The 24,362-nt window shown below is 38.0% G+C and overlaps 1 long non-coding RNA gene across 1 annotated transcript in view; it reads left to right on the top strand.

Moving 5' to 3' along the window:
• Positions 1-1,260: 1,260 nt before the first annotated feature.
• The window catches only part of LOC141372911 (uncharacterized), a 72,005-nt gene continuing 48,903 nt past the window's right edge, over positions 1,261-24,362 (top strand). Inside the window, exon 1 of the long non-coding RNA XR_012378430.1 lies at positions 1,261-1,345. This is a non-coding gene — a long non-coding RNA (uncharacterized lncRNA). The remainder of the gene's footprint in view (positions 1,346-24,362) is intronic.

The raw sequence follows: 24,362 nt of genomic DNA, 5'->3' as shown, positions 1-24,362 counted from the left end.
TCGGGTTTCAATTAATCTCATCAAATTCATTACCAGTGGGCTCATGTTACTATATACAGCCTACCATACTTGGTGTTATAGCAAGAGAATTGAAATATTTTGTAAATTATGCATCATTTTATTATTTTTTAAAGATTTTATTTATTTATTTGAGAGAGAGCATGAGGGGTGGGAGGGTCAGAGGGAGAAGCAGACTCCCCACTGAGCGGGGAGCCCGATGCGGGACTTGATCCCGGAACTCCAGGATCATGACCTGAGCTGAAGGCAGTCGCTTAACCAACTGAGCCACCCAGGCGCCATCATTTTAGATTACTGAAAATATGACATTTAATATCAGAGGGCATTACATGATGAATGAGTTACTGCTAGAGGAAAACAAATTCCAGTTTCCTACTCCAAGAAACATTTCATGCCAGTGACTAAAATTTAGGGTTTTGTTTCTAAGTTAATCACGAAACTATTGCTGATTTAAAAGAGATCTTTATGCATGTAACAGTTAAGGAAAACACCTCCGAGAGCAACCTGAATAAAAGCTCACTTCAAAGTAATAAAAAGTTCAAAATGAAGCTCTCTATGTTTGCGATTTTATGTTCAGCTTAAAGAAGATTACTCTCACTTAATAGAAAATACTTGTTGTCAAAAGAAACGTTATGGTCCATTAATGCTCCTGGTAAGAGCATTTAAATATTTCATTGTTACAGAGAACCCATCATTCAAATCACTGAATATTTATTCCTTTTTCATCTGTTAAAAACAAGGTTAAATTACAGAAGTTATTCATTAAAGATCTATTTAGCCTATAAGAAGTAAATGAAGCTTTTCCAACTAAAAATAATCCTGGGCTCTTGCTACATTTTTAGCATGCTAGCAAATGACTTACTGATATGTGAAGAGCTAGACAGCTATAGTGAACCCAATGTGCTTTTGGCACAAAGTTAAACATGTTCTATCAGGCAACACTACTGCCCACTACATAATGTGACACCTAACTCTATCTGTAACATCATATTCAGCTTCCAGATAAGTTCTACTATTGACATGGTCCTCTTAGCATCAAGTACAAGAGAATGTGTCCAGTAAAAAGTTCTGAACCTCAGACACACCAGAGGCATGACAACCTAATCTATGTTCAACTGAGCATTTTGGTCAACTGATAACAAATGTTGCAAGTGACAACCAATTGTGGGAGAAGCTGATTCTAAAGCAACTGCAGAGCACAGAATCCCTCTGATGGTTCTAGAACATATTACAGTCCATCTGAAACAATGCATGAACAAGTAGAAGAGCCAGAAAGTGATAATAGCAGAGCAGCTATTTTTGTTAGAGTGGAAGCAGAGGAGAAAACGTAAGTTTGAGAATGACTCCATAAGCTACAACTGTGAATGATCTTCAAGGCAGCAGCGTTTTCTAAAGGACAGACATTGGTAGAGAAATTGCCTGGATATTTTCAGGCAATAATGTTTAATTTCTTGAAAACATAATGTGATTTATGAGAAAATAATGCTAATCTCCATTTGCTGACACCCACCAGATACCAGACATTGTATCATACCCTTTATTTCTTTAACATATTTAATTCTGGCAATAATGCTTCAAGAGAGTCATTATTATCTTCATGTTTCAAATGAGGAAGATAAGGTGCAGGAGCTTAGTGACTTGCCCAAGATCACACAGCAAGTGGAAGAACCAACACTTGATCCCAAATTTATATGGCTCAAAGTCCAAGTTTCTTTCCTATTCAAAAATGTGTGAATTACATATTTATCATTGTTTATGTACATATACAAATAAACATGTATTCACACTATGAATACACATATTTTAGAATATCATTCATATACAATTTCCTCGGCATTTTGAAAACTATAATAGGCACTATAAGGGGGAAAGCTGTGCAGACCGTATTTCTGCTCTACTACATTGAAAGACTGAAAAATCATAAAATCATGGAAAAAATGGAAACCTAGTTAAGAGAGAAAGGATTGTTGGTGCAGACTAAGAATATGTAAATGATTTAATCAATTTTCTGGGATTGATTTTCAGAGTACTGAAAACAATCTCCCTAGGAAAGGTTAAGTATTAAGTATGGTCTTTATAAGATATAGAAATAGAGAAAGGAATGGTCATGAAGATTGTTTTTGAGGAAAAAGCATCAGCACTTAGTAAAATTTTGGATATCTCAGAGAAAATTCAAAAATTCTTTTGCATTATTTGCCATAAAATAAGCAGCTTTGGGGATACTGCAGAAGATAGATGAGCAGGATTGTAGAAACCAGCCAAAATGATGCAGAGACTGGAGGCTGATTTCCTAGAGAAAAAAGCTTAAAATACACTTCTGCATCACACAAAGAAAGTTCTGGAGATTGGCATATACTCTATTATGTTTTTCCTCTAGTTTGAAAATAAGAATAGAACCCTCTTCAATTACTGAGACTGATGATTCAATCACAAAATACCTCTTCATTTGGTTACCTTAGGAACTCTCTTCAGCTGTCCCAAGATTTTTTTTAGCTTTTTTGTTTTGTTTTGTTGTTTTTAAATTTCTTTCTTTGCTTTGTTTGAGTCAACCTAGTAGAAGGTTTAGAATATCTACGATGTGTGTCCTGGTAGCTCAAGAGAACAATCAGCTGAATAAAAAGCATTTGTATCTCTAGGTGACATAGGAACAAACCAAGATCTTTCTCTAATCAGCTACGCAAACTTCAACAACCCAGTAGCTTTGTTTGTGCCTCATTTTCCTCCACTATAAAATAAGGGGGTAGGCTGGATGACATTTTCAAATTTATCAACTCTAACTTCTACAGTTTTGTATACCAAGCTGTTGACTGTGGCTGACTCCAAGGAGTAGAGCCTGGCAATGTCACCCTCCATGGGGACGCCTGGGTGGCTCAGTCGGTTAAGTGTCTGCCTTAGGCTCAGGTCATGATCCCAGGGTCCTGGGATCGAGTCCCTGCTCTGCAGGAAGCCTGCTTCTCCCTCAGCCTCTCTCTGTGTCTCTCATGAATGAATAAAATCTTAAAAAAAAAAAAGTCCCCCTCCATGTTCTATGCCTTGATTACAGCTCTTGCCACCTTATTTCTAAATAATGCTTTGTATTACTTTCATTAACAAATGTCAATATTGATTTCTTAGCCCATTACTTTGGGATAGTTGACATAATTCTATCACCTTCCATGCATGCCATGGTATCTACTAAGTGCCCTCTAGAAATAATCCTGAGTCCACACATTTTAAATACCTAGCAGAGTACCCTCCCTTCCTCCTTTCACACAGAGAAGGGATTGATTTCATTGGTCCTTTCAGTAAATAAATACCCCATTCTTTTCAATCTTGCCCTTTCTTTCCCAACTTATTTTACATACTCCAACAAGTGACTTAACTGGGCCCCTCGCACTATCTGACCAAACTCAGTGTGACGTGAACCTCTGAAAAGAAAACCTTTGCATTTACTCTTTTGATCGTTTTAAGAGTATGTCAATCTCTGCATATCACTTTCTTGTTCTAGCAAGGGTAAGTCTGGTCACCACTGCCAGGTTCTTATCAAATTTCTCTCGCTTTTGTGATAAGCGTTTGGGATTTCAACGAACTGAGGGAGGCTCCCTGAGACTGTGGGGGCAGGTGGATTCCCTGAGTTATCTTCATCTGTCCCACATCTCCCTGCAGGGATGGAACTGAGGCCTGACAGCTAGATTATAATGTTGCCTTTGTGTAACAAGGAAAACTTCTCTATTTGTCTATCAAATGTAAATTTACTAGGTCTGGCAACCCCAAGGTAGTTTTGAGGAAAGAATGCTTTGGAGTGGATCAAGTTTGAGTTTTGAAGCCACAGTTCTCTTTGTTTTGTTTTGTTTTTAAACAAGTAATTCAAACCATTTCCTTAAAAAGGACTGTTCTCCAACTCCAGAAAGATGAGTCTGGCAACTTCCCTTCCATGGGCTCCCATGGGCTCCCATGGTGATAAATGATAGCATAGATTCTATTTACCCAGCCATGAAATTTTTGAAAAATAATTCAAGATTTGGGTAAATAACCCACGGAGTATCAGGCTCCAGTTCCCACCCCACCCCCACCCCTGGTATTGTAACTAGAGCAATTTCCAGCTCACCTAGGTGGTTAGATTTAATGTTTCAAATAAGAGAGAGACCGGGGCACTCAGGAAGGAGACCCTTTCCCTCTTATTCTCCCTTCCTTTCACTCTCCGGTCCTCTTGCAAGAGCTGACACCATTGCTGCATTGTACTCAGATCCTTGCCACCACTGCCTAGCTGCTCTTCAGAATTGATTTTACTTTTCACCGTATCACAAGCACAACGTTTAGAATCAGGTTTCTCACCAACCACTCGTAATGAGACTGTTCTCATTAAATACATAAATAAGTATTAAATAAATTCTTATTAAAATAAGAATTATTTTACGTATTCATTTCCAAGGGGTGCAGCAAATTACCTCACATTTAATGGTCTAAGACAACAGGACTATATTCTTTCACAGTTCTGAAGGCCACAAGTCTGAAAGCAAGGGGTCAGCCGGACTGTGTTCTCTCCAAAGCCTCCAGGGGGCTATCCTTCATTGTCTCTTTCACCTTCCGGTGGCGCTAAGCATTTTCTTGGGTTGTGATGGCATCACTCCAGTCTTTGCCTCCAGGCTCACATTACCTCATCTTTTGTATGTCTTTTAGGCGTGTCTGTATGCAATCTCCTTCTGCCTCTGTCTTATACAGTTATAAGGATTTCTGTAATGGTATTTTGGGGCCCACTGGATAATCCAGGGAAATCTCTCCATCTCAAGACCCTTAACTGAGTCACATCCACAAAGATCCTTTTTTTTTTTTTTTTCAAATAAAGTAACATTTACAAATTCCAGAGATTAGGATTGGTAACTTTCAGTAACCATCTTTCAGCCTGCTACACTCAGCCATAGAAGGTCTGGGTCATAAGTAATTTTACTTCTTTTGATCTTCAGAAGAAACAGCTTATGATTTCTCTTAATGAAGAGTTGATATCAAACATCTCTATGTACACTTATATAATATCAGCCTACATTTTCCCTTATCAATCTGGAGTATTTATCCCAAGGAAGGACACTGTCCCTAAACTTTCCCTACCCCAGAGTGATTTCCCTACCTTCTTCATATGTCTGCCCTACATCCTATCCTCTGAAAAACAATATATTTTCCAATAATAAAAATATTTATTATAGTAAAGGCTATCTTTATCTTCCTCTGTGTTCCTTCCTTCATCATGTATTCCTTGAGCCCCCATAATGCTCCAAGATCTGTAACAGCCACTGACTTTTTTTTAACATTTATTATTTTTTTATTATTATGTTATGTTAATCACCATACATTACATCATTAGTTTTTGATGTAGTGTTCCATGATTGTTTGCATATAACACCCCGTGCTCCATGCAGTATGTGCCTTCTTTTATACCCATCACCAGGCTAACCCATTCCCCCATCCCCCTCCCCTCTAGAACCCTCAGTTTGTTTCTCAGAGTCCATAGTCTCTCATGGTTCATCTCCCCCTCTGATGTCCCCCCCCCTTGTTTTTTCCTTTCCTTTTTTTTTTTTTTTATTGACATATAATGTATTCTTTGTTTCAGAGGTACAGGTCTGTGATTCAACAGTCTTGCACAATTCATGGTGCTCACCATAGCACATACCTTCCCCAATGTCTATCACCCAGCCACCCCATCCCTCCCACCCCCCACCACTCCAACAACCCTCAGTTTGTTTCCTGAGATTAAGAATTCTTCATATCAGTGAGGTCATATGATACATGTCTTTCTCTGATTGACTTATTGTGCTCAGCATAATACCCTCCAGTTCCATCCACGTCATTGCAAATGGCAAGATTTCATCCCTTTTGATAGCTGCATAATATTCCATTGTGTATATATACCACATCTTCTTTATCCATTCATCTGTCGATGGACATCTTGGCTCTTTCCACAGTTTGGCTACTGTGGACATTGCCGCTATAAACATCAGGGTGCACGTACCCCTTCGGATCCCTACATTTGTATCTTTGGGGTAAATACCCAGTAGTGCAATTGCTGGATCATATGGTAGCTCTATTTTCACCACTGACTTTTAATCTGAGAAGTCTCTTATCTTTAACTGACTCAGGAGTCTTAGGGACTTTTATAAAAACTTTCTTGTATGCTGTTTTGCCAGTCAAGTCTTCAAAACAGATCGGTAGATGTGTAGAGATATAACCATTCCTCTGAGAACAGAGGACTACTAGACTTCCCCTGTTGATATCCCATGATTTCAAGTACCTTTCAAGACACTCATTATATCCCCAGAAGTCCCATCAGAGTACCACCAGTAAAGCATGAAGCTAGCCAGGGTGTCAGTGAGTAACTAAATATAGAACGGGATAGTTTTCCTGGAGGATCCCTTCACCAAAGGGAGGTGCCACAATCAACAGTCTACTATGGGGAGTGGTTTCTTCAGAGGAAGGAAACTAAGTACTCAAAGTCCAGAAGAAGATTGATCTAAACTGGAGATCCAAAAATTACCTCAAAGAAATTATCAGATAAGCAGGAGGTCCCATTGACAAGGTAGTTGGGCAGGGAGACAAGTGAAGGGAATCTTACTATAGAGAAGCCAGGAATTATATTGTCAGGATATTTCTTAAGCTATTTTTCTAATTATAAATTAATGTGTACTTGTGGAAAATTTGGAAACTGCAAAAACGAATGTTAAAAGATTTACTAAAGTCATTCAGAATTCCTGTCACCCAGATAAAACCATAACTAATGTTTCACTGTATTCCCCAAAGTCTTTTTTATAAAAATGCAGGTTTATTGTAACATAGAAGATACCTTATATGTTATTTTGCATCCTACTTTAATTTTGCTTAATGCTGCATGGAGACCATTTTCCAATTTTATTAGATATTCTTTGCAAACATGATTTCAATGAGTGCATAATTATCCCATCATGTAACTTTATCTAAGCATTCTTTATTGTCGGACATTTGTTTCAGATTCCATGCTATATAATGTTGTAGCAAACATCCTAGTACCTAATGCTTTATACGGATCATTAATTATTACTATAGGTTCCTAGATGTAAAAATACTAGGTCAAGAAAATTAACACTTTTAAGACACCTGACACATAGTAATAAAATTATATATAAATAACTTAGCATAGTTTCTGGCATATAGAAAGTACTAACTAATGCTAGCCATTGTTTAATAATAACTTTTCATTCAAAAAGATGGTAGCAATTTATACTCCCGTTTCCATCCCCCTTTAACTACAATTTTGTTAGAAACACATCTCTGAATCTCCTTTGAAGTTTGGAGGTAGATTCTAAGTTCTGGCCACCCACCAATACTAACTACCTATTCCCCAATTCTGTTCAGGTTTCAGGTGTGACACTTGCTATATTTCAAACTCTCTAAGCAACTTTCAGAAATGTTCCAATGCTCGGGCAACCCTCACTAAACCTGATCCATTAGAGCCACTCTGTACATAGTATACATTTTCTGAAATCTGGGGATAAAGCTAGAGGACCAGGCACCCAGCACTGAACAGATGGCACGTATACCTACATCCAAATGGGAAGTGTTTCTATGCGGTTTGATATCCTCTAAGGAATAACTTTCTATTTTATCCATGCCTTGTCCACTGAGAAACTACTAAGGTAAATTCTCTATTTCATAATGCACTTATGAAATAGAGAATGACAATATGCTTATTGTCACTATGAATATTTGCTCCTCTTTCCCCTATTTTGAAAAGCACTTTCAGTTTAATGCATGGAGTTGTGGTATAGTAGCCTTGCTCTTGAACATGGGGATGATTTATAAGGGTTTCATACAAGTGTGTACTGTGTAATCTAAAAGGGCTGACCTTTCATCAGTCCTAAAATTGGGAAGGAATTAGCTCATTAAAAGCAATATCATATCCCTTATTCAGCTGTCATGAAGTTGAACTTGAAATACAATGTATTTTAAGCCTAAGCATGTATGCTATCCAAGTATGGATTTGATATCATACTTCATACTATCATAATGGTAGTTCAATATGTTTTGTGTAATTCCAAAAAATTTCACCCTAATGTTTCTTATAGTAGCAAGGATTCAGCTACACTGCAAGAAAATCATGTCCTCTTACTTAAAAGTTCATTATGAATTTCTCTTATTTGATCACCAAGTCTACATGTGGCCATTATCCAAGTCTCTCAGCTCCACTATACATGTGAATTCTACTGTATAACAACATGAGCTACACACATTACATCAATTTGAACAGTCATTTCTGTTTGAAGGTCAGGGGTGAGTTCCTGCCCATAAGCACATAACTCTTGACAACACAAGCCATGTGTTTAGTATTAGATTTTAGAACTAAGAACTTGTTTAGGCAGAAAATACATCTTATTCATTATTACAATAAGTGCTTAGTATGGTGCACATAGTAGAGGTTATTTTTCTTTTTCTTTTTTTAGATTCATTTATTTATTGGGGGGTGGGGGAGCAGAGGAAGAGAATCTTCAAGCAGACTCCCCATTGAGCACAGAGCCTAACATGGGGCTCCACCTCATGACCCATGAGATCATGACCTGAGCTGAAACCAAGAGTCAAATGCTTAACTGACTGAGCCACCTAGGTGCCTCTGGGTTATTTTTCTAAAAGGAAGGGAAAGAGGGAAGGTAGGAAAGGAGACAGGGAGAGAGAGGAAGGAAGTCAGGCAGGGAAGGAGGGGGGGAAAAAGAAAGAAGGAAGGAGACTGTGGTAACACACAACATGTAACAATTTACTTGAACCTCCCACTCATCTGTTTCTGGCTACCTTTGGTGCTGATTATTTATGCTGATTCATGACCATTATCATACTTGACCTTGATTTTGTCACCTGGCTTTATTTGTGTGTGTGTGTGTGTGTGTTTTGTTGTTGTTGTTTTTAGGATTTATTTATTTATTTTAGAGAAAGGGGGAGGGAGGGAGAGAGAGAGAGAGTACATGGGGTGGGATGGGGAAAGGGAGAGAGAGAATCTCAAGCAGACTCCCCACCAAGTGCAGAGCCCAACAGGACTAAATCTCATGACCCTGAGATCAAGACCTGAGCCAAAATCAAGAGTCAGACACCCAACCAACTGAGCCACCCAGATGCCCCTTTGTTTTCTTTTATTGCTGATTTTGCCTTTGTTCAAACAGATTTCTTTCTTTGTTCCAGGATCTTCTCTGTGCACCATTGGTTTGGTTTGGAATTTTCTAACTTACACCTTGAGCTGAAAATTCCCTTGAGCTGAATATTAGTGTCACAAAAATTCTGGCTGGTCTACCTATTCTAAGAGCACCCCATCATTTTTACCATGCATATTTAAGTTTTTTAAATACCAAATTTACCTTCTTATCAATTTATTTTTACTCATGTCTTTTATTTCCTAAAAGCTATGATATAGATCATCCCAGAATATCCCAAGTTTCTACACACCTTTAGGAGCATATAAAATCAAGGATTTTTGAGAGTCAAAATACTGCTTTCTGAAATTTCATCTCCTTTGATTTTGAAATTCTATGGAAATAAATTCTCATGTCCTCCAAATTGAATCAATTGCTTATAACCTGACTGCAAAGTTTTACTTATGAATATTGGAAGTTATAGTCAATTAGTAATCAAGAAGATAGAAACCCCAAGCTTTGAATGTTCTGGACTGAATTTGATCTATGGAGATCATTATAGATACAGAAGGGACCCTAAGAAGATTTCAGGACCCCTTGGCATAGCAACAACTATCAGGCAAAATTAAGGACAAAGACAGCAGCAAGAGCTACATGATAATAATCACATAAATTTTTTTAAGATTTTATTTTTAAGTAGTCTCTACACCCAATGTAGGGCTCAAATTCACAACCCCAAGATCAAGAGTCACATGCTCCACTGACTGAGCCAGTCAGTTGCCCAAAAATCACATAAATTTACGTAACACTTAAAAGTAGTCAAATTTATTTTCTTCTGTACTATTCTCCCACCTACCTTTCTCCTTAATCTAATAAAAATACCCAAGAAGAACCTTACAAAGATCATGTCAGGGTTATGAGTTACTGAGAGAGCCAAGAGGAATTTGGGATCCAAAACTCTCAGAATTGAAGGTACTACAATGGGATCCAAAGCGAGAAGCAACATTACTTTCAGGAGTTGGAAGTATACAAAGGCCAAAGATTGAGATGAACTAAATAGTTGATTAAAAGTTCAGGGGTGGGGCACCTGGTGGCTCAGTCAGTTAAGTGTCTGCCTTCTGCTCAGGTCATGATCTCGGGGGCCTGGGATCGAGCCCCGTTTGAGACTCCTGGCTCAGCGGGGAGTCTGCTTCTCCTTCTCCCTCTGTCCCTCCCTCCTGCTTGTGCGCGCTTGCACACTCTCTCTCTCTCTCTAATAAAGAAATAAAATCCTTAAAAAAAATTCTTAAAAGTTCAGGGGTAAGGTGATCTTGAAATTAAAATAAGCTGGACTCCGTAAGTAAACTCCTAAACATTTCCTGCTCTGGCCAGACTGAGACATGACCATTCTAGAGCTCAGCAGTATAAGGCAAGTGAATTAAGATCAAAATATAATTTAAAAAAAGCTATTGTGACAAGAGTGAAAACATGTGTTGACCAAAAAATGACCTAGTTCCCACACGGATTGGCGTAATATTTTCAATTATAGACCATTAGTATCCTAATGATGAAGATCTTTTTGGCCAAAGTCTGTCTTCTCTCTTTCAAAATCCTTTTATGTCTGCCTGTTTCTCCTCTATATAATTTCAATTGAAAATAAAATATTCAAACATCAACTATTATCTATCTACCTTATCTATCTAATATTGGGCTAAGGAGATAGACAATACAAAGCTGAAGAAGAAACTCTGCCCTCAAAGAAATTTGCCACAAAATATTGTGGCAAATGAACAGATTAAACAAGTCTAACAAAGTGAAGAGTAGGGCAGTTGGTAGAGTGAGAGGAAGGAGAGATCATACTCAGTTGAAAAGATTCAGAGAAGTCTTCATGAAAAGGTGATATTTAAGAAAGAATCTTAAAATGATTAAGATTTTTGTCAAGTAAAACTGGGGGAAGGGCTATTTGCTAACAAATATGCAATCACTGAATATTTTTGAACAAGAATAGTAGGCATCTGACATCAAAAGAATGTCACCCTCTGTAGCCAGGTTTTGACAAATAAGAGCTAAGGAATTACCTCAACATTTTTAGTGGCAATTTTATTCATTTCAGAGGGAGATTTTATTTATTTGAGAAAGAGAGAGAGAGAGAGCATGAATGGGGGGATGGGCAGAGGGAGAGAGATAAGCAGACTCCCTGCTGAGCATGGAGCTCCACAAAGGGCTCGATCCCAGGACCTCGAGATGATGACCTGAGCCAAAGTCAGAACCTCAACTAACTGAGCCATACAGGCGTCCCATCCAAAGGGCGATTTTGACACTCTTTCTAAGACTGTTGAATTTTAGCAACCCTCACATATTTAAAACTGGGAATACATTTTATGCAATAATTAGCTCTTCCTATGACATTTCACAAGATCAAAGAAATTTGAACAAGTACCGGTCCCTCGTTGATAATCAACCTTTGGTTATCTTGTGGTTGATGGTCTTTCTAAAGAAATGTTTTTTCTAAAGTAACTTTGTATAATTCTTATAAATTTTTTCTACTCAAATCTAGCAAGATGGAAATTATTCTACAGATATAAATATCAGGAACCAAAATTTTCCATCACAGAGTATAACTGTATATTTCCTTGAGTCACACCCTGAAAATCTTATGTTCATGTGTATGTGATCTATGTGCTTATATGGACATACGCAGTGATTTTCAAGGTTTATCTTAAGTCAGATGCACAGTGCTAGATTATTGAAATATGTAGGTAAAAATTCTAATTGGTTTCTACATGGACCATTTCTTAAATCAATTAGAATTAAAAAGGAAATTCCTACTTCCAAATATAGCGTCATGGGGAATTTCTTTTTTTTTTTTTTTTTTAAATATTTTTATTTATTTATTTATTTGAGAGAGAGAATGAGATAGAGAGAGCACATGAGAGGGGGGAGGATCAGAGGGAGAAGCAGACTCCCTGCTGAGCAGGGAGCCCGATGTGGGACTCGATCCCGGGACTCCAGGATCATGACCTGAGCCGAAGGCAGTCGCTTAACCAACTGAGCCACCCAGGCGCCCCGTCATGGGGAATTTCTGGAAAGTTTTGTGCACCTGTCACCTAAAGCCTAGAGTAGAGTGCCTCTCTGACCTTGAAAAGACAAGAGCTCTTCGGTCCCCCACAAGTTGGATTAGAGGACATCAAAGTCCTGAGGATGTTCTAAAGGCCAATAGCTTCAACCAGCTCTGCTAGATTTCTGAGAGAATAAAAATTATCCTCCTTAGTCTTGTCTCTGCCCATTGCATGAACAAGAGACGACAGAAGTAAGAATACATCTTCTCATTCACAAAGGAGACCCTGGCTTAGGAAGTGCCACCTTTTCTGGAACTTTCCTTTGTTAATTGTAGAGATATTCTATTTATTGAGAAATATTTGCATTGGCCTGGAATGAAATAATCAATTCAACTTCTCCAAAATACCTAACCATCCACATTGCAGGTGCTGTATATCTAGGAAACACAATTCACACAATCCCTGTTCAGGGAGTAGGTAGCCTCTTGGAAATATCCTAGTCATTCCTAAGCCCAAAATATTACCCCTGCTGCCATTTTTTCACCTGTTCTCCTCATGAAGTTTCATCTTTAGCATCCAATTCAGTGCTTTCTCTGCTCTCCTGTGCTGCCCAAGGCTATTTTGAGCTTTTGTGATCATTTTACTTTGAAAGCTTAAAACAATAATGTTAGGTAACACAAATTTGTTTGTTTTTTAAGATTTATTTATTTTGATGGAGAGAGAGAGCGAAAGAGGGAACACAAGCAGGGGGAGTGGGAGAGGGAGAAGAAGGCCTCCCACCGAACAGGGAGCCCGATGCGGGGCTCGATCCCAGGACCCTGGGATCATGACCGAGCCGAAGGCAGACACTTAACAACTGAGCTACCCAGGTGCCCCAACACAGGTAAGTCTTTATATTTCCTTCCCCTTCTTGCCTTCATTGTCACCAGAGTCAAACTTGATGTACAGTATTTCCCACATTTAAGAGTTATAACTGAAAAACCTAAATGAGCTGGGGAGAAAACCAGCTCTGGGCATAAATTTTCTTCGATGCTTTTAATTTACTGATTAACTTAGGGAAGTCCCTCTTCCTGAGAGATTCTATGGGTTTGAAAAGAATTAAATTCTCTTCATTTCATCTAAAGTTAGTGTTAAATTTCACACCATATATATCATCTCACTTCTGTTAGAATGGCTTTTATTAAAAAGACAAGAGATAACAAATGCTGGCAAGGTTGTGGAGAAAAGTGAACCCTTCTACACCTTTGGTAGAAATGCAAATTGGTGCAACCACTATAGAAAACAGGAGGAAGATTCCTCAAAAAAATTAAAAAGAGACCTATCACATGATCTAGCAATCCCACTTCTGAGAAATGAAATCACTACTTCAAAAAGATGTCTGCACCTTGTGTTCACTGTAGCATTCTTTAGGATAGCCAAGACATAGAAACAACCAAAGTGTCCATTGATAAATGAATGGATAAGGAAGATGTGATATATACACAATGGAATATTATTCAACCATAAACAAGGAAGAAAATCCTGCCATTCGTGACAACATGAATGGACCTTGAGAGCATTGCACTAAGTGAAATGAGTCAGAAAGAGAAAAATAATGTATAATCTCACTTATATGTGGAATCTAAAAAACAAAAACAAAAATGAATTCATAGAAAAAGAGAGTAAGGGGCACCTGGGTGGCTCAGTCAGTTAACCATCTGCCTTTGGCTCAGGTCATAATTCCAGGGTCCTGGGATCGCACCCCGCATCTGGCTCCCTGCTCAGCGGGGAGTCTGCTTCTCCCTCTCTCTCCACCCCCCCATGTGCGCATGCTCTCTCTCTCTCCCTCTCTCTCTCTCAAATAAATAGTTAGAAAAGAAAAGAAACAGAGTAGAATGGTGGTTGCCAGAAGAGAGTGGGACGGGGAAATAGGTAAAGGTGGTCAAAGTGTACAGACTTCCAGTTGTAACACGAATAAGTTCTGGGGATCTAATGTATAGCATGGTGACTATGTTAACAATCCTGTATAGTGTAGTTGCTCAGAGAATAGATCTTAAAAGTTCTCACCATAAAAAAAAAAAAAGGTAACTGTGTGAGGTGATAGATGTGTTAACTAACTTTATTGTGGCAATCATTTCACAATATATATGTCAAATCATCACATCATACACCTTAAACTTACACAGTGTTATATGTCAATTATATCTCAAAAAAGCTGGGAAAATATTCACCTGATAATACTTACATTATAAATTTAGAACCATTAATGCTATTCTAGAAAATGACATTCAAATTTAAATTAAGAAAAGAAATACAAATAATATAATGAAAAGAAATAGAATCTGAGAGGCCAATTTCATCATTTTGATTATATGGATTTACTAAAATCAACAACTGGCTGAATGAATAAGGATGTTGATGCAGTAAATATAACTCCTCCCCCCCTTTTTTTTCAACCAAATGACCAAAGGGTCTTATAACATTTAGAAAAATGAGTACAAAGAAATAATCTACTGGTACCAGACTGTTTTTAGTTTGGTTTGGTTGGTTTTATCCTTTCAAGAGCAATTCTTTTCCTTAAAAATCCTTACAATATCACCTGACTTTTCACAAATGAGGCAATCTAGCCAACAATGACTTTCTTAAAAATTTTTATTTGAATATAGTTGACACATAACGTTACATTAGTTTCAGGTATACAACACAGTGATTCAACAACTCTATACATTATGCTATGCTCACCACAAGTGTAGCTACCATATATCATCATTAAATACTATTACAACATCACTGACAGTATTATTTCTTATGCTGTGCCTTTTTTTTTCCATGCAGAACGTGCCCTCTTTAATACCCATCACCAGGCTAACCCATCCTCCCACCCTCCCCCCCTCTAGAACCCTCAGTTTGTTTTTCAGAGTCCATTGTCTCTCATGGTTCGTCTCCCCCTCTGACTTACTCCCCTTCATTCTTCCCTTCCTGCTATCTTCTTCTTCTTTTTTTTTAACATATAATGTATTCTTTGTTTCAGAGGTACAGGTCTGTGATTCAACAGTCTTGCACAATTCACGGTGCTCACCATAGCACATACCTTCCCCAATGTCTATCACCCAGCCACCCCATCCCTCCCACCCCCCACCACTCCAACAACCCTCAGTTTGTTTCCTGAGATTAAGAATTCCTCATATCAGTGAGGTCATATGATACATGTCTTTCTCTGATTGACTTATTTCACTCAGCATAATACCCTCCAGTTCCAACCACGTCATTGCAAATGGCAAGATTTCATTCCTTTTGATGGCTGCATAATATTCCATTGTGTATCTATACCACATCTTCTTTATCCATTCATCTATCGATGGACATCTTGGCTCTTTCCACAGTTTGGCTATTGTGGACATTGCTGCTATACACATCGGGGTGCACGTACCCCTTCGCATCCCTACATTTGTATCTTTGGGGTAAATACCCAGTATGCTATGCCTTTTATACCTGTGACTTATTCATTCCATAACTGGAAGGCTGTATCTCTCACTCCCCTTTACCCATTTTGCCCATCTCCCCTTTTCCTACCCCACCCTTGGCAACCATCAATTTAGTCTCTGAATTTCTAGTTTTGATCCTGCTTTTCCAACAATGGCTTTTTAAATCCCAAATTGAAGGGATACTTATAGATCCTCATCTTACTTGACTTCACAGTCACTTTTGACCCTGTAATTATTTCTTCTACTTTGAAATCATTTCCTCCATCATGTTCCCAGATTCTGCATGTCTTGGTTTAATTCCTATTTCAATAATATTCTTTCTCAGTCTCTTTTTAAGTTTCACCTTCTTCCCTTCCCTGTAAATGTGTGTTTTTCCCAAAGTTCCTTCACTTGTACTCTTCTGATTCCAGTTAACCCTCTGTCCTGGAACATCTTAGCCAAGTCTCTGATTTCAGCTACGATTTGTTCAGCTGTGAATCTCAAATCTATATTTGCCTCTCAGATCTCTCTCCTGAGCTCCAACCCATGTATCCGTATGTCTATTACACATCATCCATCTTTAAATCAATAGATCCCCAATTGAACTCATCATTTTTCCTACTTGTTTTCCATATCCACTCCTTCAAAACACTTTGACGTGGGTCACCATCTAACTCTTAGGGTAAGCCAGAAACTGAGCAATCACCTTTAACCGCTTTCTCTTTTCCATCCCCCATTCCCTCTCTCATCCAGTCCTACTGACCCAAACTTCTTCAATCAGCCCCACCCTCTCAGTTCCTATCACAGCTCCTTTAGCTCAGGTACTTATCACTTCTTACCTGCAATACCTGATAATGTCCTAGCAGATCCCCCCTCCAGTTTATTCTGAAATTTATCCACATGCCACGCAGATGCTAGAGCTGTTATTCTTAATGGAGTGACTGGAAGGAAATCATATAATCCCATCCAAATGTTGCAGAGGAAGGGCAAAAAAGAAAGACTTCTTTAAACAAATCATATTTATGATAATTTGAAAAATCCTATTGGAGATTATGATTATACCGTTTGCAGTAATAATTTTTATTTGAACTTCAAAATATTTTAAAGAAGGCCATATGTTTATGTATATTGAAAGATGGCATGTGGTTTTTTTTTTTTTTAAAGAAACTGTACTGCATAAAATTCTTCAGTGGGTCCATATTAACCTTAGAAAAAGGAGCCATTTGTTTAGCATGTTTTATAAGGTTCTCAATGATCTGGTTCCTGTTGATCTCCCCCAGCTTCTCATCAGTGGTTACTAAACATTAACACTATATAACGCTACAAGTGATAAAGAGCTATTTGATGCCTTAATGTCTTTGTACATGCTATTTTCTCTATTTGAAATATCCAAACTACAGGCTGGTGCACACACACACACACACACACACACACACACACACACACAAACATACACACACAATTTCCTCCTGGCTCTATCTTCTTTTTCTTCAAGAAAGTCATCAAGTATAACTGCCTTTAGAAAATCTTCTTCGACAACAAAATAAATTATTTTCAGGGTAAAAATAAAACATGCCTCTAACGCTCTGCTCTCATCTTTAAATATCATGTGAATTCCTCTATTATATTACTCATCACACTGGAATGAAATGCCTGGTTTCCTTATCTATATTCCCTACTAGACAGTGAGCTTCCTCAGAACAAAGATTACATTTTTTATTTCTATACCCCCAATATGCAGCCTGGATTTAAATAAATGTTTTCTGAAACCATTTAGACATTTTTTAAATGTTTTAATAAATAGTAAACAAATTCCTTAATATAGCTTTGTTTTGAGGATTTCATGACTGATATTCTTTAGCTTATAATAGAACACCTCCATAAACAGAGAATAGCCATTAAATGACTCACCCCATTCTACAGATTATGTATCAGAGGCACTGAAGTCTAAAGTACAATTAAAGCCTTTAAGATGAGATAAGACATAAAATACATATTTTTTAAAAATTCTTTACAAGCAAACGCTTGTCAGTTAGCTAAATAAATTAGGCTTAGTTCATTTGGTGATTTTCTCTTTAATTGGCTTTAAAACTCAAATTTATAAGCCTATTAACAAAAGAAGACAAATAGCTTCCAAAAGATAGAACATAAAGAAATTTGGTGAATGCAAAGTAGCCCAGATAAATTATATTGCAAAGTGTTTTAGAAGAAAATAGTCCATAAACTTACTATTACTAGCTAAGATGGTCCTTTAATGTCTTTATTATGTGCATTAATTATTATACAACCAACTATTTAGGTCAGCATGGATTTGTTCCTCTTGCACATACACTTAAATTCCAAAAATTTGAGGAATTACAATAATAATGTATTCATGACCACCCTGAAAATATGTGTAAAACATTTGACTGCCAAAATTTTTTATCATCTCTTATGCTAAATAATTGCGTAGGGAGTTTAAGAAATGAAAACAGCTTTTGTTTACTGCTCACCTGGCTTGTTGCACAATTACTGTATACAGAGTGTGTAATCCGAATCCAGGATGAGATGAAAGCTTTGCTACCATCCTCACGATCAGAGAGAAGAGTTACCTCCAGGTGTCACAGTGCTCCCTGGCCATGGTCAACACCTGGGCACTCAAGCCACTCTTACCCAACAGGCCATAAACCAGGGCACAGAGCACAGAAACTTTAGTCTATCATTCAAGGTCACCTCTGCTGACTCTCTATGGTATCCTTGGATTTAACTTCCTTCATTGTCTACACCTCTACTTATCTATGAGACTCATTCATTCTTCCACTCATTTATTCTTTCACAAAAATATGTTGAGTATACACCTTGCACAGGCTCTGTGCATTATGCACAATATATAGGGGATTCAAGATGAGGAAAACGAACAATATTCCTGCCCTTGTGGATTTTAGAGTTTATTTGGGAAATAGGCATTATTCACTTAAATATGCATAATTCTAAACTCACTAAGTGTCATAAAGGAAAAATACATAGGATAACTAAGGTAATTCTGATGGTGAAGTAAGAGAAAGATCCCCTTCCCCATTTTATTACATTCTCTGAAGTCCTGTTGGTCTTATTTCCCAGCTCAGAAACTGTTTAGTAGCTATCCATTGACCAAACCCTATTTCTCAAACATCTTCATGGCTCCAGATATAGTTTGGCTCTGACCATTCAACTGTTATAAAAATAATGGTCCCGCATAATATTTTCAAGTGATAGAGACATTCCTTAGACATGTCTAAATGTTTTTAAAATATTTTTAAGTGTATACCTTTTAATTCTGCACATATTTTGAGCTTGTGCAATTTCTTGGAGTAATGATACCATAAGCTTATTGTCCATTTTGTAAATGTAGAGAAGAGCTATTTGGGTAGTGAATGGCCCTAAAGGAAGCTTTTGGGCTTGTTCCGAATGCTGAAGCCTTGATGGAGTTGTACAAAAGTTATGGGGAAAATGAACATTTAGTTAAGGCTCCTTTCTGAGACAGTTTGTGACTGGAGTTAGACAAGAGAGAAAAAGAATAGTTTTTGAGGGATAATAATAAAGTTATCTTGTGGGAGACACGTAATTACTGAGCACTAAAAGTGGCCCAGCACTCACTTATATACCACATTTCTATGCCAAGGGAAGACTCAGTCCTACTGGGATGATATTTAAAGCATCCCAAACTGGAAAACTGGCGTCCATTGTTTAAAAACTTGAGCCTGACTCTTTTTGCATATGGAAAAAATTCTGTATAAATGTTAATTTGACAACTGTCAGGGCCACACATTCAGAGTTAGTGTTACATAAACTGTCAACCCACAGACAGGTTGAAGAGGGGGTAGATATACTCTGGGGAACCCATCTTATCAGTCTGCCCACATCCTTCTTATAAGTAAGGGAGCTGACAGAGTCAAGGGCAAAGTAAGGAGAGCTACAGATTTTAAGGATCCTCTCAGGTTAGAATTTTACTGCTTCAGCACAGATGCATCCTTGGCTTTAAAATTTCCCCTTCACTAGCATCATGATTTTACCACTGAGGCCAATGATCAGTAACAAGTTCTAATTCAGGACATGAGGACTCTTCCTGGGAATAAGGATATGATACTACTCGCAGGCAACAAGGCTTTTTCCCAATTCTGAACCTTTTAGACTTGAGAATTCCACCGCATGGGGGAGCAGAAAAAGCAAGAACAGAGCAGCCCTTAACCAAAAATACCTTCAGGGTCAAATAGCCCTCTCAAAGCCACAGGTTCATGGAGCTCTTGCCATGCTTGCCTCTGCACAACCAGGCTGACCTACTTGACTTCATGCCAGTTCAAACCTTTCAAATCAAACCACCTGCTCAGTCCCTCCCTAGGACCTTGATCTAGGCCGACTGCTGTTTCTCAGCCCCAGGCAAGAGGCTAGGCCAGCTCTTTAGCTAGCACCGCGGAGCCCAGCCGGAGCTGCTAGCTAGTCCACACTCCCTCCTAACTCCTGCTGCTTCCCATCCCCTTGAAGCCATCAAAGCTGTGGGCACATGAACTAGTTCTAGCTTTGAAAACCATAAACACATAGACAGACAATTCTTTTTACAGAGCCTTACCCTGGGCTTGCAGCTCTACTTTATACTCAGTTGGATCAGCTCAAAACTTTTCTTGAAAAGGGCTAGTTTGTGTTTTGTGCCTGTTCTTCTTTCTGCCAAGGTTATTTTTTAGCTGCATCTCACTATACCACATCATTTTTGTTTATTTTTCACCAACCCCTGGTGAAGCTTTTCTACCTCAATCCCCTAGAATAGGTATTTAGATATTCTAAAATTATTAATTATCCATATAACCCCCTGCCTAACAAAGCGGTGTGCAATAGTATCATTTCTTTGCCCAAAAAGTTTTGAGACTGTCACCACTTGTCAGTTAATATTAATTGTGGTTTGGAGATGACAATGATAAAAAAAATATATGGTATATTTAGCAGATAACAGCTTCCTAAGGTGTATACAAGATTAGAAAGTACTATATCATCCAGCCTGAAGTGTTACTTCCCTGCATGAGTGGCTATTTGCAAAGCTGATTTATAATGTGGCAAATAAGAAAATGGGATGATATACAGCAGGAGAGATGCTGTCCGAATTTCCATGCAATGTTCTCAAGTACTACCTACCATAAATTCTCACAAGATAAAGTATATACCAGAGGAAGCAGTGAACCATTTTCTCTATATTTCTTCTATTCTGCCAGAACTTGAAAATTAAAACAGGAAAAAGTGAAAAAGAGCCTCTACTTTGAAATCAGAGTGGACAGCATCAGACAAAGAGCAGTTCTGTGATGGTTCCAACTCTGTATGGGTTTACGTGACCTTGGGCAAGACTGAATCTTAATCATTTAAAACTATGTCTGAAACCCAATAAAAACATACCAAAAAATAGAAATGAATAGTTGATCCAGTCAGTTGTCCCTCAGCTCTCACTGATATATCCTTGAGATGGTCTTGATAGAAGGAACAACCAAAAGGTATCTTCCTAATCCAAACTGGTGAATTTATAGTACATATAAGTCATTACCACTAGCAGTGTTGCTGAACTTTGATGCTCACTTATATTCTAACATTTTTTTATAGAAAGATAAATAATCCCAAATATTGGGTGGAATTTTGTTTCTTAAAATTCCTAGGCAATAATAAGTCATCATTCATATAGCAACATTTCAAACAAATCTCTTAAAAGTTGTTAGGATATTATGCAATTAAAAAATAGTGGATAGGACAAGCGACGAAATTAAAAATTACTTCAGGCTTTCTTCAAGTTCGGTGAAAGTTGGCATGTAACAAGTGAATTTTAAGAGTGAGTTAGTTGGAAAAGTCCTACATCTACAATCATTCAACAAAATGTCTGATATGCACCGGGCAAGATGTTAAGTGTGGGAGATACACTTGTTAAAAAGACAAAATTCCTACCTTCCTGGAGCTTATACCATCAGGGAATGTACAAATTAAACAGATAATTACAAGAGTTGAATAATTACAAGGGCTCAAAGTGCTGCAAATGGAGTGGTGGAAATACATATATGATCACTACACAGCAAATGAAGTTTTAATTGGATGAAGGGAGTTAATAATAGGGACTATGACTCATCTGAGATTCTTGATTCATGAGATGAGAATTACACCATTAGGAGTAAAGATCATCATCAGCAAGACTGGCCAGTGGATGCAGAGATCTTTCCAATTCAGGTAAGAGTTAAGAGTCTCAGCAAGACTTCTCAAAACATAGTGAAAAAGGACCTATTGCCATTTGTATCCCCAGATTTATGTTAGTACAAAATCCTGAAATTTAGTGATCACAAGACAGAGGACAACAATTTCCTGGATACTGACATTTGTATGTACAGTTGTCTTTAGCACAGTTTTCTGCAATTGATAAACTTGATGCAATTGCACCCATTAAAGCAGAAACATAAGATTATTCTTTGTGTCAATTATACTCAAAAATTTTTTTAAAAGATTTTTTCCTAATACTAAGTTAAACACAATTTTTATTTTTAAAATTTTTTAAAGCATTATTTGAGAGAGAGAGAGAGAGAGAGCCCCTGCACAAGAAGGGGGAGGGGCAAAGGGAAAAGCAGGCTCCCCACTGAGCAGGACAGGGGGCTCATCCCAGGACCCCAGGATCATGACCTGAGCTGAAGGCAGACATTTAACTGACTGAGCCACCCAGGTGCCCCCACAATTTTTATATTTTAACTAGCATATAGGGGATGAAATAAAAATCCAAATAAATATGTAAGATATATGAAGAAACTTCAAAGAAACTACCTTTCCAGACACCCCCCCAAATACACGCTTACACACACAATTTCCAGTGGAGACATAATTTTACTCTTCTGACTTTAGAGATTCTATAGTGGAAAGTTTTCTGAGAAGAACTTTGCAGTTTATATCCACCTTTGCAAATAGGTGGCTTTTTGACCTTCAACAAGTTACTTACTTTTTGAGTCTCAGTATCTTCATTTGTAAAATGGAGTTAATAATCCCTCCACAGATTTGTGAGTTTCCAACCATGAAATGCTAACCCTTGCCTAATGTAAAACAGGTACTCAATGGAAGTTTCTGAGTCTCTTTTCCTATCTCTGTCCTGCTCACTTTGCTAAAACCAAACAAGAAAAAGGGAAAAAAGAGAGAGAGAGAAGGAGAGAATAGAATAGAAAATTTGCTTCTCTTTCTAACAGAGCCGGAGTCAGAATGAGAGACACTTTCCAGGCACAGGAGAAATTAGTGAAAACAGATTTGCATTTTAGGTATCACATGATGATTGAGTGGAGAATCTCTGCCCTTAACTTAGTGCCAAATACAAAATAGGTGCTTAATATTGAATTAATTGAACGTAATGAAAATAATGACTAAATTGAATGCCTAAACTGCAGGGATAAATAAGTGAATGGCATGGCATCCATCTCAAAGTGTCTTTGCACCTCTACACAAATTTATTTTTTTATTTTTTGGTGCTACTTTCTCTTAGATCAGTGGCTTTTCACCCTGGCTACATAATAAAACCAACTGGGCAACCTTTAAAATTGCCCAGACTGGGGCACCTGTGTGGCTCAGTCGGTTAAGTGTCTGACTCTTGATTTCAGCTCAGGTCATGATCTCAGGGTCCTGAGATCAAGCCTCCGCATCAGGCTCCGCACTTAGCAGGGAATCTGCTTGAGATTCTCTCTCTCCCTCTCCTTCTGCCCACCTCCCCCACCTTGCGTGTTCTCTCTCTCTCTCAAATAATCTTAAAAAAAAAATTGCCCAGATCAATTGCCTCAGAATCTTGGGGGAGGGGGAGCATCAGTAATTATTAACGTTCCCCAGGTGATTCGAATGTAATGTCAAAGTTGACCACAATAAAAGGTTCAGCTCTTTTATACTAGTCCGTGCCCTGCCTCATACAAACTAATTTGATGACAAACATCACCATTCCCTTTTAACACATCTTTAACCAGTGCCTTTGAGTTAATAATTAATCACTCTGTTTTGCCCTGGTTTACTGACCAGTGAGCATTAAATGATGCAGTCCTCATTGGATCTCGGCCCTTCTAGAAACTAAGCTAGATGTGGAATGGTGTGTAATAGCAGAAAAATTAGATATATTTGAAATTGATTACAATTCTACAATTCCAGCTGAGCAAGAAATGACCTGGGGATTAAACTCTCCCTCTCTCTCTCTCTCTCTCTCTCTCTATTTCTCTATCACTGTATCTCAAAAACCCAGCCCAATCACCATACCAATTGAATCAGAATCTCTGCATTTGGGACTCAGATATCAGACTGTTTTTTCAAACCTAAGGAAACTTTCCGCAAAGCAGGAATTTGTTTTTATTCTTATACACAGATGGCCACTTGTCATAGCCTTCCATACAATCGACTCCAGCTGTCAATGGAGAAAGCAAAGCAGAATGATGAGACCCTTGTGTAAATATAATCCTGTTGGTTCCTTTTGAAATGTGTAGTTTCTCCCTGTGGAGAAACCCAAGCCCTGAATCCATCACTACTGTTCCAGGTAAGGTAAGGTCAATGTAAGGACAGCATCTTGCCTATGCCCTCTCTGATCTGCAGGATACAAATGTAGCCTAGACATACCACACCCTTCTTAAATCCAAATTTTCCATGTAATTCCACATTTTTGGAGCCTGATAATCTGATAAAGTAAGGCTGCGTGCCCATTATTGGGTCTTTCATTGCATTTATAAGTAAGCCTATTAATGGTTAAATATCAATCTATC

Source organism: Callorhinus ursinus, unplaced genomic scaffold (genome assembly GCF_003265705.2).
Source record: "Callorhinus ursinus isolate GAN/ISIS: 27379988/994484 unplaced genomic scaffold, GSC_fseal_2.0 scaffold6, whole genome shotgun sequence".
Taxonomy (NCBI): Eukaryota; Metazoa; Chordata; class Mammalia; order Carnivora; family Otariidae; genus Callorhinus; species Callorhinus ursinus.
Note: the sequence above shows the minus strand (reverse complement) of the source record. Positions and strands in the feature narration are given on the sequence as shown.